The 13,696-nt window shown below is 51.2% G+C and overlaps 1 protein-coding gene across 2 annotated transcripts in view; it reads left to right on the top strand.

Moving 5' to 3' along the window:
* LOC113906606 (SPRY domain-containing SOCS box protein 1) overlaps positions 1–13,696 on the top strand; it is a 134,861-nt gene that overhangs the window by 52,793 nt on the left and 68,372 nt on the right. The window contains exon 1 of one of the 2 annotated variants that reach the window (XM_027564987.1): positions 10,700–10,845. The exons of the other annotated variant lie outside the window; for it this stretch is intronic. The gene's annotated coding sequence lies outside the window, so the exon portion shown is untranslated. Of the gene's footprint in view, positions 1–10,699; positions 10,846–13,696 lie in introns of those variants that run through there. 2 annotated transcript variants of the gene reach the window in all.

Genomic DNA, 13,696 nt, shown 5'->3' with positions numbered 1-13,696 from the left:
CTCCACATGCCTTGGGCAACTAAGCCCTTTCTCCACAACTACTGGGCCCGTGCTCTAGAGCCCAAATGCCACAACGCAGCAAGAGAAGCCACCACTGCGATGAGAAGCCTGAGTAGGGGCATGGGAGGGTAGGAGTGGTGCTTATCCACGGGTGGAGTGCACTTGTTTGTTGAGGGCCCTCAACTGTGAGAATCTATAGGTCTTTGCTCTTGGACGGTTTAGTTTTTCCCAGAAAGATCCCTCTAGTTTCTCGTCTTTGGAGGAAAAGCTTGGTCGCCAGTGCCCTGGGAGCTGGTGAAAGAAGCAGTGTTTCCACTGTTACCAAACCAAGCTTGAGTTCACGCACCCACTCACAGTAAAGCCAGTCTACTGCTTCTGGGTTGTGGTGAAGGACAGTTCAGTGTTTATTGCAGGCACCAAGCAAGGAGTCTAGGCAGCTGGTGCATAAAAGGCCTGAATTCCCCAAAAGCTTTCAGGGAAAGGTTTTTTTAAGAAGACAGGACAGAGGAGCCTGGTGGGCTATAGTCCATGGGGTCACAAAGAGTTGGAGTGAGACTTCCTTGGTGGCACAGTGGATGAGAATCTGCCTGCCAATGAAGGGGTCACGAGTTTGGTCCCTGGTCCGGAAAGATTACACATGCCTCGGAGCAACTAAGCTGCCCACCCTAGAGCCTGTGCTCCACCACGAGAGAAGCCATGGCAATGAGAAGCCCATGCACTGTGGTGGAGAGTAGCTCCCACTTGCCACAACTAGAGAAAGCTAGGGCAAAGCAATGAAGACCCAGAAAAAGATAGGGGAGGGGAGAGGGGTTGTGATCAGTTTGTGGACATTCTTCTGATTGGTTGTGATTGGTGAGTGGTGAGGTAAGTGGGAGTCAGCATCATTAACCTTCTGGTTCCAACCAGCCTGGGGTCTGCATGCTTATGGGCAGTATATAGTTATCTTCCACGTGCTGTGGGTTTTGCGTGTGCTTAGTTACTCAGTCCTGTTCAACTCTTTGCCACCCTTAGGACTGTAGCCCGCCAAGCTCCTCTGTCCATGGGATTTTTCAGGCAAGAATACAGGAATGGGTTGCCATTTTCTCCACCAGGAGATCTTCCTAGCCCAGGGACTGAAGCCGAGTCTTCTGGGTCTCCTGCATTGCAGGTGGATTCTTAACCTGCTGAGCCGTCGAGGAGGGCTTCCCTGGTGTCTCAGATGGTAAAGAATTTGCCTGCAGTGCAGGAGCCTGGGTTTGATCCCTGTGTTAGGAAGATCCCCTGGAGAAGGGAATGGCTTCCCACTCCAGTATTCTTGCCTGGAGAATTCCATGGACAGAGGAGCCTGGTGGGCTATAGTCCATGGGGGTCACAAAGAGTTGGACATGACTGAGTGACTTTTACTTTCACTTTCCATCAGGGAAGGTCATGGTGGGGATTTTAGTATCTGCAAAATAGCTCAAAGGTTCAGCTCAGTTCAGTTTAGCCGCTCAGTCACGTCTGACTTTTTGCGACCTCATGGACTGCAGCACACCAGGCCTCCCTGTCCATCACCAACTCCTGGAGTTTACCCAAACTCATGTCCATTGAGTTGGTGATGCCATCCAACTATCTCATCCTCTGTCGTCCCCTTCTCTTCCTGCCTTCAATCTTTCCCAACATCAGGGTCTTTTCAAATGAGTCAGTTCTTTGCATCAGGTGGCCAAAGTATTGGAGTTTCAGTTTTAGCATCAGTCCTTCCAATGAATATCCAGGACTGATTTCCTTTAAGTTGGACTGGTTGGATCTCCTTGCTGTCCAAGGGACTCTCAAGAGTCTTCTCCAACACCACAGTTCAAAAGCATCAATTCTTCTGTGCTCAGCTTTCTTTATAGTCCAACTCTCACATCCATACATGACTACTGGAAAAACCATAGCTTCAACTAGATGGACCTTTGTTGGCAAAGTAATGTCTCTGCTTTTTTAATATGCTGTCTAGGTTGGTCATAACTTTTCTTCCAAGGAGCAAGCGTCTTTTAATTTCATGGCTGCAGTCACCATCTGCGGTGATTTTGGAGCCCCCCAAAATAAAGTCTGTCACTGTTTCCACTGTTTCCCCATCTATTTGCCATGAAGTGATGGGACCAGATGCCATGATCTTAGTTTTCTCAATGTTGAGTTTTAAGCCAACTTTTTCACTCCTATTTCACTTTCATCAAGAGGCTCTTCAGTTCTTTTTCCGCTTTCTGCCTTAAGGGTGGTGTCATCTGCGGTTACTGATATTTCTCTCGGCAGTCTTGATTCCAGCTTGTGCTTCGTCTAGCCCAGCGTTTCTCATGATGTACTGTGCATATGTTAAGTAAGCAGGGTGACAGTATACAGCCTTGACGTGCTCCTTTCCCGATTTAGAACCGGTCTGTTGTTTTACGTCCACTTCTAAGGGTTGCTTCTTGGCCTCCATACAGTTTCTCAGGAGGCAGGTCAGGGGGTCTGGTATTCCCATCTCCTTAAGAATTTGCCACAGTTTGTTGTGATCCACACAGTCAAAGGCTTTGGCACAGTCAATAAAGCAGATTTTTTTGGAACTCTTTTGCTTTTTCGATGTCAAAGGACATGGCTAAGCATATTATCTGTAGTCCTTGAGGAGCAACTAAAGGTCCCTGGCTTTGTTTAATGGCTCAACTATGATTATTTTACCTTGCTTGATTGTTTTCCTCCAATCTGATTCCCACTCAGCAGTGGAAGTGATATATGCAAAATGTGTATCGGAATAATTATCGTGCTCACAAGGCTCTAGGCAGTATGCCTTCTGCCTGTCCCTTCAGCCCACATGAATGCCCCCTCCCCCATCTCTCCTGGCTCCTCCAACTCCCTGCTGCAGCTCCTCCAAGTGTCAAGCTCCCACCTGCGTGAAGCATCGTCCCAGGGCCTCTCTGCCTGGATTTTCCTTCCTTGCCTGCTAGTCATCCTCTGCCTCTTCTCCAGCTCCCAGCTCTCATCCTATCCGACCCGATTCTGTCTTCCCGTTGCACGCTCTCCTATGTACCCCTTCCTCTGTAGACCTGTCACAGGAGTTATTTTCACTCTAACTTTACTTTGAGCTCCGCGCACTGTAGGCTCTTGCATCAGTCGGCTGTTGCTGCATAACAAACCACCCTAAAACACACTAGCTTCCAGCCACAAATCATTTGTTCTCACTCACATTTCTGCAGGATGGCTGGGGGCCAGTTGCTCCCACCAGGCTTGACTGGGTGACTTTGCTTTGGAATCTAAGGCTCCCTGATGTGGCTCAGAGCTCTGTTCTATACGTTCATCCCAAGGAAGAAGGGGTAGTAGAGACTCTTGAGAAGCTTTTCTGATGATCACAGAGGTGCCAAGAAGTAGAGCCCAGCGGTGCAGGCTCATTTCAGTCTGGTTGCACCACACACTGCTTACATCCCATTGGCCTAAACAAGTCTGAGTTCCAGGTCACGGGGTGGGGAAGGACCATCTCCAGTGGCTGGGGTAGAGGACAATAAATATTTCTCTCCAGCAGTTTTCAGTCAGCATTTGCTTGAGCAAGATCAAGCATATGGGCATAAACAGATGCAGAATTCCAGGAGGGTCCTGCATGCTTTGCAAGTTTGACAGGCCCAGTGCTGGCCTTCAGGAAAGTGTCTGGGAGATTTAATGCAAAGGTCAACATTAAGATCCCATGGAAGAGCATAGAGATGCCCATCCAATTTCATCATGGCCGCAGAGGGAAATCCTGGGGTGGACTCTCTCCTCACTTCCCTAACCGCTCTAGTGATTTCTCCTTTCATTACACCGACCCTGTAGATGCCCCACAGCCCACAGCCAGCCATCGGTCAGCCCTGGGTGCCCTGCCCGAGAGAGCGTGCTGCCCTGCTGGCCACACCCAGCAGTGCCCTGCTTTCCCCCTTCTGCTCTCAATGACAGACGGCGTGTTCCCATGTCTGGAAGTTACCTCTCAGAACCTGTTCCCAGGGTCAGGCAGGAGGCTGACCGAAGCTTCCCTGCTCAGCCTGGAACTTCAGCTGGGCAGCCTTCTCTACTCACAGAATCCTCCTCCACGATCATACAATAGGTTTGGATACCTTAATTCTTTCTCTCTTTTAAAGTTTATTTGTTTACTTTTGGTTGTGCTGGGTCTCGGTTGCTGTCCAGGCTTTTTCTCCAGTTGAGGCGATTGGGGTCTACTCTCTCGTGAAGCACAGGCTCTTGGGCATGCAGGCTTCAGTAGTTTCGGTTCGTGGGCTCTGGAGCACAGGTTCAATGGTCGTGGTGCATGTGGTGCCTAGTTTCAGGCGCTCCATGGCACATGGGCATCCTCCCAGACCAGGGATTGAACCTGTGCCTCCTGCACTGTGAGAGAGATTCTTCACCACTGAGCCACCAAGGAAGCCCCTGGATACCTTAATTCTTTCTTCTTCCAACCTGCTCTCTCCTGGAGAGACATATTCAGGACATTGCCAATGAGCATACAGAACCAGCATCACCAATTCCCAGCCAGAAAGTGCCAGGCTTTGTGCAGAAAAGTGAAAGGACTGATGCTGTAAGGTCTTGGAGGCATTTTGCCAGCAGTGAGGCAGAATGGGAGCTGATTCATCTCTTTCTCCAAACTGGTCTCTTGTGGAATCAATGCTAAACCTTAAAAGCTCACAGCACAGAATGGGAGCTCACTCCCACTAAAATGCTTGCTTAATGAGTGTGGTAGTAGAGCCTCTAGCTGGAAGAATGGGTATCCAGAGATGAGCATGGAATACAGAGGTCAAAGCTGAGTCTGGACTCATTTTCAAGGGGTCGACCAAACATGGCAAACTGCTGTGGGGGAACGGGAAGGAAATATGAGTCCCTGACTATCAGGGGTTTCTGCTCTGCCATTTGGGACGACGGGTGACCTTTCTAGAACCTTTTCATAGAGATTTAAAAATGTATATATTTGTTTGGTTGGTTGTACCAAATCTTAATCGGAGCACGTGAGCTCTTAACTGCGGCATGCGAACTCTTAGTTGCATCATCTGGGATCTAGCTCCCTGACCAGGGATCAAACCTGGGCCCCCTGAACTGCGAGCACGGAGTCTTCGCCACAGGACCACCAGGGAAGTCCCCTATGTAGAGTCTTAACAGTCGAACTGAGTCCACTTGAATACACGTTTGTTCCTAAAGAAAAATAGTCCACAGAGCAAATTTATATAAAACGACTCTTTCTTATCAGTTAGTCTCTGAAATGATCTCATTTACTGTTTATTTCCTGTCTCTCCCCCTCCCATGGAAATTCTCTGAGGTAAGGAGCCTGGTCCATTTTGTTCACTGCTCTCTCTCCAGCCTGCAGAATAGTGCTGTTCAATACTTATTCATTTGGTTCTTCAATATTTAGTAAAAGAATAAATACTTGGAGAGGTGCTTCACTTGTACTGGCATTTGACTATAATAGTGAAGATGTTCCCATGGGGGAAAAATACACTGAAAGACTATTGAAAATGTCCACGGGAGAGTCAAGATAGGCATCAAGGTCTCAGCCAGCTCACTTCCTGGCACTAAAAGTGTTTTTGAAGAACTTTTCAATAATTATTGTGACAAATCCAAGGTCATCTATTCATTTCTTCTCAAGGTCATAGGAACTCTCCTCAAGCCTGGTTGCTACCCAATATCTCATTTAAAGTAGCTGAGGACTTCCCTGGTGGTCCAGTGGTTAAGACTCCATGCTTCCAATGCAGAGGTCACAGGTTCGATTTCTGGTCAGAGAACTAATATCCCACATGCCACATGATGCAGCTAAAAAAATTAAAAAAAAAAAATTAACCTGCGGAAACTTTGCTCAACATCACCCCTTTGTTCTGATGACCAGCAGTGTCTGATAGAGCTACACTGCAATATCACACTCTGACAGCAGGTGTCACTGTCTGCTAATTATGTGATCCGGAGTGAACCCCAGAAGAGTTAAAGAAGAGAATGTCTACCAAGTCCCAGGTGGCACAGTGGTAAAGAATCCACTTGCCAGTGCAGGAGACATGGGAGACTTGGGTTCGATTTCTGATCAGGAAGATCCCCTAGAGTAGGAAATGGCAACCCACTCCTGTATTCTTACCCAGGAAATCCTATGAGCAGAGCAGGGCAGGCTACATTTCACGGGGTCACAGAGAGCTGGACACGACTGACTGAGCAGGCCCGCACTAACTCATGAATGCTCTAAGATCAAAGTTCTGAAAGGTAAGGTCTACTCTACTTCAGTTTTACTTCATGACATCTCGTATTAAGGATGCAGAATGGGTCTAAATTCGAAAAATATGTTTCAGTTCTTTTTGTTCTGGTGGATCTTGTCACACTTTTGTGTTATGGATCCCATGATTTTCTAGAAAACTTATTTTTTTTTTATTGTCAATAATAGTATCTCTGACTCACTTTGTTGTACAGCATCAAGTAACACAACACTGAAAAACAATCATACTCCAATAATAAAGTAATAGTATCTAAAATGTGTCTGTTATCTTGACACTCCTCAAAACTTTCTGCATTTCATTTTAACACAATACCTTGCACATGTTGTGCTCAATTAATATTTGTGGCATGACTGCTACCCTTCCCCCACCACCAAATTCTGGGAAACATGTAGAACGATTCAACAGAGGAGGAAACTGGGTCCTAGAAAGATTAGGTAACTCGCCCAAGGTTACACAGCTGGTGAATGACAGTGCCTGCTGGAAGATTCTTGAGACTACAAGGAGATCAAACCAGTCAATCCTAAAGGAAATCCACCCTGAATATTCATTGGAAGGACTGATGCTGAAGTTGAAGCTCAATACTTTGGTCACCTGATGGGAAGAGTCGACTCACTGGAAAAGACCCTGATGCTGGGAAAGATTGCGAGCAGGAGGAGAGGGTATCAGAGGATGAGATGGTAGATAGCATCACCAACTCAATGGACATGAGTTTGAGCAAGTTCTGGGAGATAGTGAAGGACAGAGAAGCCTGGTGAGTTGCAGTCCATGGGATTGCAAAGAGTCGGATGTGACTTAGCTACTGAACAACAACAATCAAGACTACACAGTTGGTGAATGGCAGCTGGGGTCTGCATTACTTGTCTAATACCAACTCTCTCATCCATTCCCTTCAAACACCAAAAGGGACTCAGAGACAATGGGAGCCCCAAGGAGGCGGGAGCTTGTGAAGGCAGCAGAAGTCTGCTCTAAAGGCTTGCAGTGTGTCTGAGATAGCTCTGGACAGACCTTTTATCATCACAGACAGCAGCTGAGAGACTTCTTTGGTAGTCCAGTGGTTAAGACTCCAAGCTTCCACTGCAAGGGGCATGGGTTCAATCCCTGGTCAGGGAACTAAGATCTGGCATGCTGTGTGGTGTGGCCACAAGAGAAAAAAAAAAAAGAAAAAGCAGCCGACAGCTAATTTGTTATCTAACAATTTCTCCCCATAATTTTCCCAAAACAGAGAAGGGAACAAACTGTGTTTATGCAAGTGATGAAATGTAAGTGGAGGTGGAGGTGCAGTTGAGGGGGGAGATGACACCACCAGAAGCCCATCATGCCCCCTCCCTACTCACCCCCATGGAATGACAGATAAGTGGTTTAAGACTTGAGTCAGTCTTCTAATTCCTGGATGGTTATCTGCTGATGTCACAATATGTAACAACCCTGATACTGGGAAAGACTGAAGGCCAAGACAGACGGGGGCGGGAGAAGATGAGATGGTTAGATGGCATCACCGACTCAATGGACATGAATTTGAGCAGGTTCTGGGAGATAGTGGAGGACAGGGAAGCCTGGCGTGGTGCAGTCCAGGGGGCTCACAAAGAGTTGGACACGACTTAGGGACTGAACAATAACATGTATCTTTTTAACAAAACAATACTGTTCGTGCTGATAGGACGAGTATACACCCCTTTCCTACAATCTGGACTCCACTATTGCTCAACACTGTTCCCAGTCACTGCGGGATGACCAGCTTCCCAGCATCGGTCGGCCTACCTGCCCACGTCGTGGAGGAGAGGAAGGCTCACTCCCCAGGGATTCCTCTGGGAAATTTAGGTCAGTGCGATCTCATTACCCACTGGATCAGAGCTGATATGTGGGAGTGCTGAGGCTGTCTTACCTGGAACAGTGTGTTTCAGGGTCCTCGTATCAAAGGTGGGGTCTCAGGTCCCAGATGGATGGACTGCCACTTGAATTATACCTTGGTCTGCCTCAGTCTAAATTTCCTAAAGGAAATCAACCCTGGATATTCACTGGAAGGGCTGATGCTGAAGCTGAAGCTCTAATACTTTGCCCACCTGATGCGAAGAACCCGCTTATTGGAAAAGACTCTGATGCTGGGAAAGATTGAAGGCAGAAGGAGAGGGGGGGCAACAGAGGATGAGATGGTTGGATGGCACTGACTCAATGGACATGAGTTTGAGCAAACTCCGGGAGATGGTGAAGGACAGGGAAGCCTGGTGTGCTGCAGTCCATGGGGTCGCAGAGATTGAAGAACAATGATTAAAGAACAACAACAAAGTTGAACTCCAAGCTCTGCTACCACGAGGCCTTTCACCAGTTACTCCTGCTGATGCCGGAATCTTGGCCTCTGGGCAGTGGTGCCGAACTGAACCTCTGAAACAGGGTTTTGGATGACATAGAAAAGAATACTTTTATTGCTTTGCCAGGCAAAGGAGGCCTCTGTGGGCTCCTGTCTTTGAAAACTGTGTGTCTCAACACTGGAGGATTTGATGAGGAGCTTTATAACAATAGTACAAGGGTGGGGTTGCTGGTAAGACTAGGCTGTGTGCAGGGCCTGCAGTCCTTTGATCTGCTCTCAGGTGATCTTTATTTTTAAAATTTTGGCCACACAGTCAGGCACGTGGGATCTTAGTTTCCCGACCAAGGATTGAACCCAAGTCCCCTACAGTGAAACAGAGGAGTCTTAACCACTGGACTGCCAGGGAAGTCCACCAGGTAATCTTTTTGATGAACTTTGGTTTCTTCAGTCTGGCCTCAGGTGGTCCTCCCAAGGCATGGAGAATGCTGACATCTTCCATTTGTTGGGTTTCAATTCTATGTACTCAGTGTACTCGGTCGTGTCCGCCTGTGTGCAACCCCATGGACTGCAGTCCACCAGGCTCCTCTGTCCATGGAAGTTTCAAGGCAAAATACTGGAGTGAGTTGCCAGTTCCTACTCCAGAGGATCTTCCCCAGCCAGGGATGCAACCTGAGTCTGTTGTGTCTCCTGCGTTGGCAGGCAGATTCTTTACCACTCGTGCCCCATCAAGGGTTTAAGACACTGTTAAGTGTGTCCCTTGAGGCAGAATGAGGACCCTACCCCAAGGCTGTTTCTTGGTTGTTCCTCCCTTGACTCTGCATCACCCCTCTTCCTGGATATGCAACTGCTTGAAACAGCCCTTTAGAACTCCCAGGAGGTGCTGGAGGCTGAACGGAAAGGCTCCCTGTGCCCAGGAACCCCTACAGGGTTCACTGCCTGATCTCTACAAGTCAGTAACAGTTCTGCCCTTATAGTTATGGTAAAGATGAAATTACTATGGAACCACATTTTTCTTAACAGCTTCTCCAATGTGAATCTTCCATGCCCTTCAGTGAACACTACACACTACTGGGGGTGGAGGAATGTAAAGAGATTTGATCTTTCAAAAGTTCTTTCTTTAAAATCTTCCCAGTTCTAGAGGGCAAGTGACTGCTCTGTTGGGAGTGGAGGAAAACTCCTTTGGTGGCTTGGAGCCAGCTGACACTTTTATACGGACAAGTCTTGGTGGGGTGGGGGTGGTGGGTACCCGCCTGGCACTCTTTCATTCATTCAACAAACATTCATGGGGAACCACCAGCTGTATGCTCAACGCCATCAAGAAGCTGGTGATGCCCTGGTACTGGCCCCTCAGGGTCTAGGAATCCCAAGACACCCTCCCTGGGTCCACCTAGATGGAAGTGCCTCAGTCGGGGAGGGGGGGGGCGGGGCTCCAGCAGGACTGGCAGTCCTTGGATTATCTGCTGGCCAATGAACTGCTCTCCTGTGCCCTAGACGTACAGAACTTTTAGTTTCTGATAATTTGAGATGAGGGTTTCCTAGGTGGCTCAGCAGAAAAGAATCCACATGCAATGCAACAGAAGTGGGTTCGATCCCTGGGTGGGAAGATCTCCAGGAGAAGGAAATGACGACCCATTCCAGTATTCTTGCCTGGAAAATCCCATGGACACAGGAGCCTGGTGGGCTATAGCCCAGGGGGTTACAAAGAGCCGGACAGGACTGAGCGACTAAACAAGCAAAGCCTTGCTGCCAGGGTTATTGAAATAACCCTGACCCTCCCAAGAGACCAAAAAAATTATTATTAGTAAGCCCCCCCCCCCCCACCCCGCCCCTACGCTGACCCAGCACCGCTGCAGCCCTCCGGGTGTTGCAACCAAGGCCTCTTACCCAGCGGAGGCTGCCCAGCGTTTCCCAAAGACGCCTCCGGAGGGACCACAGCCTCGGCGCCGCCCGGAGCGCCCCGATGGCCTCCGGGTGGGGCGATGGCGCAGGCAGAGGAGGGGGGCGGCGGCAGAGGCGGTGGAATGACCGCCGGGCACGTGACATACCACCCGCCCCCCGCCCCAGCCGTGCACGCCGCCCCCCGCGCGGCCGCCTGAGCCCCAGCCGGGGGAGGGGCGAGGCAACAAGAAGAGGGGCGGGGCGGGGCGGGGGCGGGCTGGTCCCGCCCCTAGCGCGTTCCTTTTTCACTTTAAAGCCTTTGGTTGCATTTTCTTCTGTGCACAGAAGTAGCGCGCTCGCGGCAGGCACCAGGCTCCAGCGCTGGCGCCGGGGCCGCGGGGAGGAGGCGACTTCGCTCCCTGCGGCGAGAAGCCTCCTCGGCCCCGGAGAGCGGGCGGCGGCGGCAGCCTCCCCGGAGCGGTAGGCAGGGCCGGGCGCGGGGACTGGGTGGGTGGGGGTCCCGGCCAGGCGCGTGCTGGAATCGCAGCACCTGGGGATCGAGTGGGCACCCGGGCGCGGGGCTGGGGTGGCGTCCCGCCTGGAGACCCGGTACGGGTGCGTGGGGAACCCTTCTCTCGGCACGGGTCCCAGGAGAGGGGCCCGGGGCGCCGCCCAGCGCTGCTGCGGCTGCTGCCCGTGCAGGCGCGGGCAGGTCGCACGGCCCCGGGCCCCACCTGCGGGGACGAGACGGGGTGGGAGTCCAGGCGGCCCCGGAGACCGTCGGACCCGGGATTGAGCCTTGGCGGCTGCAGACCTAGGAAGAAGCCCGGGACGCACGGCGGCCCCCGGCGACTTCTAGTTGCCCAGACGCCGGGCGGGGGGGGCTCGGGACCGTCCCTACGGCGGAGGCGGGGGCGCCGACCTGCCCCTTCCGCTCAGGGGCAGCGCCACCCCACTCCACGGAGTTACTGTCGCTCTTCCCGCCGGTGGGGGCCGGGATCCGCATCACGGCCCAACTAAGCACCATCGGGGGTCCCCAGCTCCGCCGGCGGCGCCTCCCCCGGGGAGCCCGCCGGGCGACACCCCGGGCGGCGCCGCCCTCCCCGCCGCCCCGGAGCCGCCGCGGCTGCTCGGGCAACCAGGGGAGAGCCGAGAGTTCTGTCGGGAAATCGATTAAAACAGAAAATCCAGAGCAGCCCGGGTCAGTCGGTGGTAGCTGTCCTGTTCAAGTTCAAGGCAGAGGCTCCCGGCAATGCTAACGGCCCCGCGGGGCGATGGCTTGGTATGCCGGGGAGGGACGGCGAATTGTGTGTGTGAGTATGGTGTGTGCTGAGTATGTGTCTTTGTGAGCCCGTCTGCGTGTGTGCGTGAATAAGTGTATGAATGTGTATGTGTGATGTGTTTGTGTGTGTGTGCCTGTGTGTCTCTGAGTGTGTGTTTGTGCGAGTTAGTGTGCCCCTCTGAGTGTGTGTGTGTGGTGAGTGTGTCTCTGTGAATGTGTGTGCATCTCTGAGTGCGTGTGTGTCTGTGTGGCTTGAGTGTGTGTGTGTGTGTGTGTGTGTGTGTGTGTGTGTGTGTGTGCCATCCATGGTAACCTGGCAGTGAGGATCGCTGGCTCCTGGATCCGCTTAACTCGCCTTTCCCTGCTTGGTTCTCAAAACAGGGCTGCCCTGAACCAGGGTACAGGGCAGGAGGGCAGGGCGCCTGGTACCAGCTGAGGAGGGTGCAGGCTCCTCCCTCCCTCTCTCTTTTTCTCTGAAAATGAACTGAACAGTTCGGGGGTGAGTTGGCAGGGGCCGCTTCCTGAGTGAGTAATATTTAATTAAATGCTCCAGCCAGTAGCATCAGAAACTGGTCATGAGTTGAGTTTTAACAGGTGTTGATGGTAAAAAAGCATCTCTGGTGACTAAAGCCTGGTGTCCTTGAAAGAATTCTCTCCTGGGTAGAACATTTAGGGGGGGCAAACCTGGAATCCTGGTTTGGGTGTGAGGACAGGAAGCAAGCTAGGGGGCGGGGCTGTCCCTCCCTTTTCTGATGAACCCATTCCTGACACCACCCCCTTCCCAGTGGCTCCCCCACTGGGAATCACAGAGCTGGGGAAGCCGTGTCTTATTAATACTTATGGGGCATTCATCTGGGCCGACCCTTCCTTTCCTGCAGAAGCCCAGAGAGGGTGGCTGGCTTACCCAGACTGCACAGCCAGAGCTTGTGGACCAAATCTCGGGAGCCCTAACTGTTACTGGTTGGTTACTGTCATTGGTTACTGTCGCTAGTGCTGAGATCATGGGCCAGGCACTTCGTGTCTCCCCAGATGTCAAGTGATGGGCTGGATCAGATCATTTCAGTTTTCTTGTTCTTTTACTGCTTTGTCTTCTGCAGAGCGAGCTTTACCCAGTAGATGGAGAGAGAGAGAGAGAGATGGGGTGGCATGGCCTAATGCAATAATAACTCTACAAACTTCCTTTCCTTTCCCAGTCTGGCTCCCACTAGGGAAGCAGAGAGAATAAAAACAGAGGCACATTGACCGCAGTGGCTCTGACAGTCACGAGCAGGGCAGGCCTGGCGTCAGAGAGGTTGGAGCTTTAGGGAGAATCAGTGGGTTCTGGGGCTTATTAGGGAGGAGTGGTTCTGCCCGGGGTCCCCGATGATGTCACTTTGGAGCTGGGAGAGGCTACTTTCATTGGGCTGCTCCAGCAAGTCTGAAACCACCCTTCAGTGGGCTCCCTTGGGTTGCCTGGTAAAACTCTGACATGGCCTGGGCAGTCATCTTCCTTTGAAGCAGGGGAGGAGGGTAGGTGTCCAGCTGGTGGAGGCCCACACTGCCTGCTGCTGAGCTGAGAATGATGGCTGCATGTTCCCTCAGGGCCGTACCTTCTCCCACCTTCCCTCTCCTCCTGGGTGAGCAGAGACTTGCCTGCCTTGTATTTTCACATTTAGTAAAACCTCTGATTCATACAGTTTGTGAGCTGTGTTCACGAGCTTCGTCTGGGAATTTTGCAACAATTCCTCCCAAGAGCTAGGTTCTGGCTGTTGTTCATGATCGATTTATCTTTGTTCCTGAAAAGTTTGAGAATGAGCTTCTTAATCAGGACAGAAGCACAGGGTATGCCTCGATCCACCTAGGGATGCATAATCTCATCCTTCCTCCACAGGCCTGACTAATGAAATTCAGGCTTAAAAGGACCTTTATTTTGGACTTTCAGCTGAGTGCTCTCCTATATCTCGGTTATCTGATAGCCTCCCTCCCACCTCCCCAATCTAAGAGTAAAAATTCTGCTCCAGTAGGTGCCAGACACTGTGCTGCTAAGTGCTTTATGGGTGAGATCTTGTC

Source organism: Bos indicus x Bos taurus, chromosome 16, assembly GCF_003369695.1.
Source record: "Bos indicus x Bos taurus breed Angus x Brahman F1 hybrid chromosome 16, Bos_hybrid_MaternalHap_v2.0, whole genome shotgun sequence".
In the NCBI taxonomy this organism is placed as follows: Eukaryota; Metazoa; Chordata; class Mammalia; order Artiodactyla; family Bovidae; genus Bos; species Bos indicus x Bos taurus.
The sequence above is the reverse complement of the archived record's forward strand: the minus strand, read 5'-3'. Positions and strand labels throughout refer to the sequence as shown.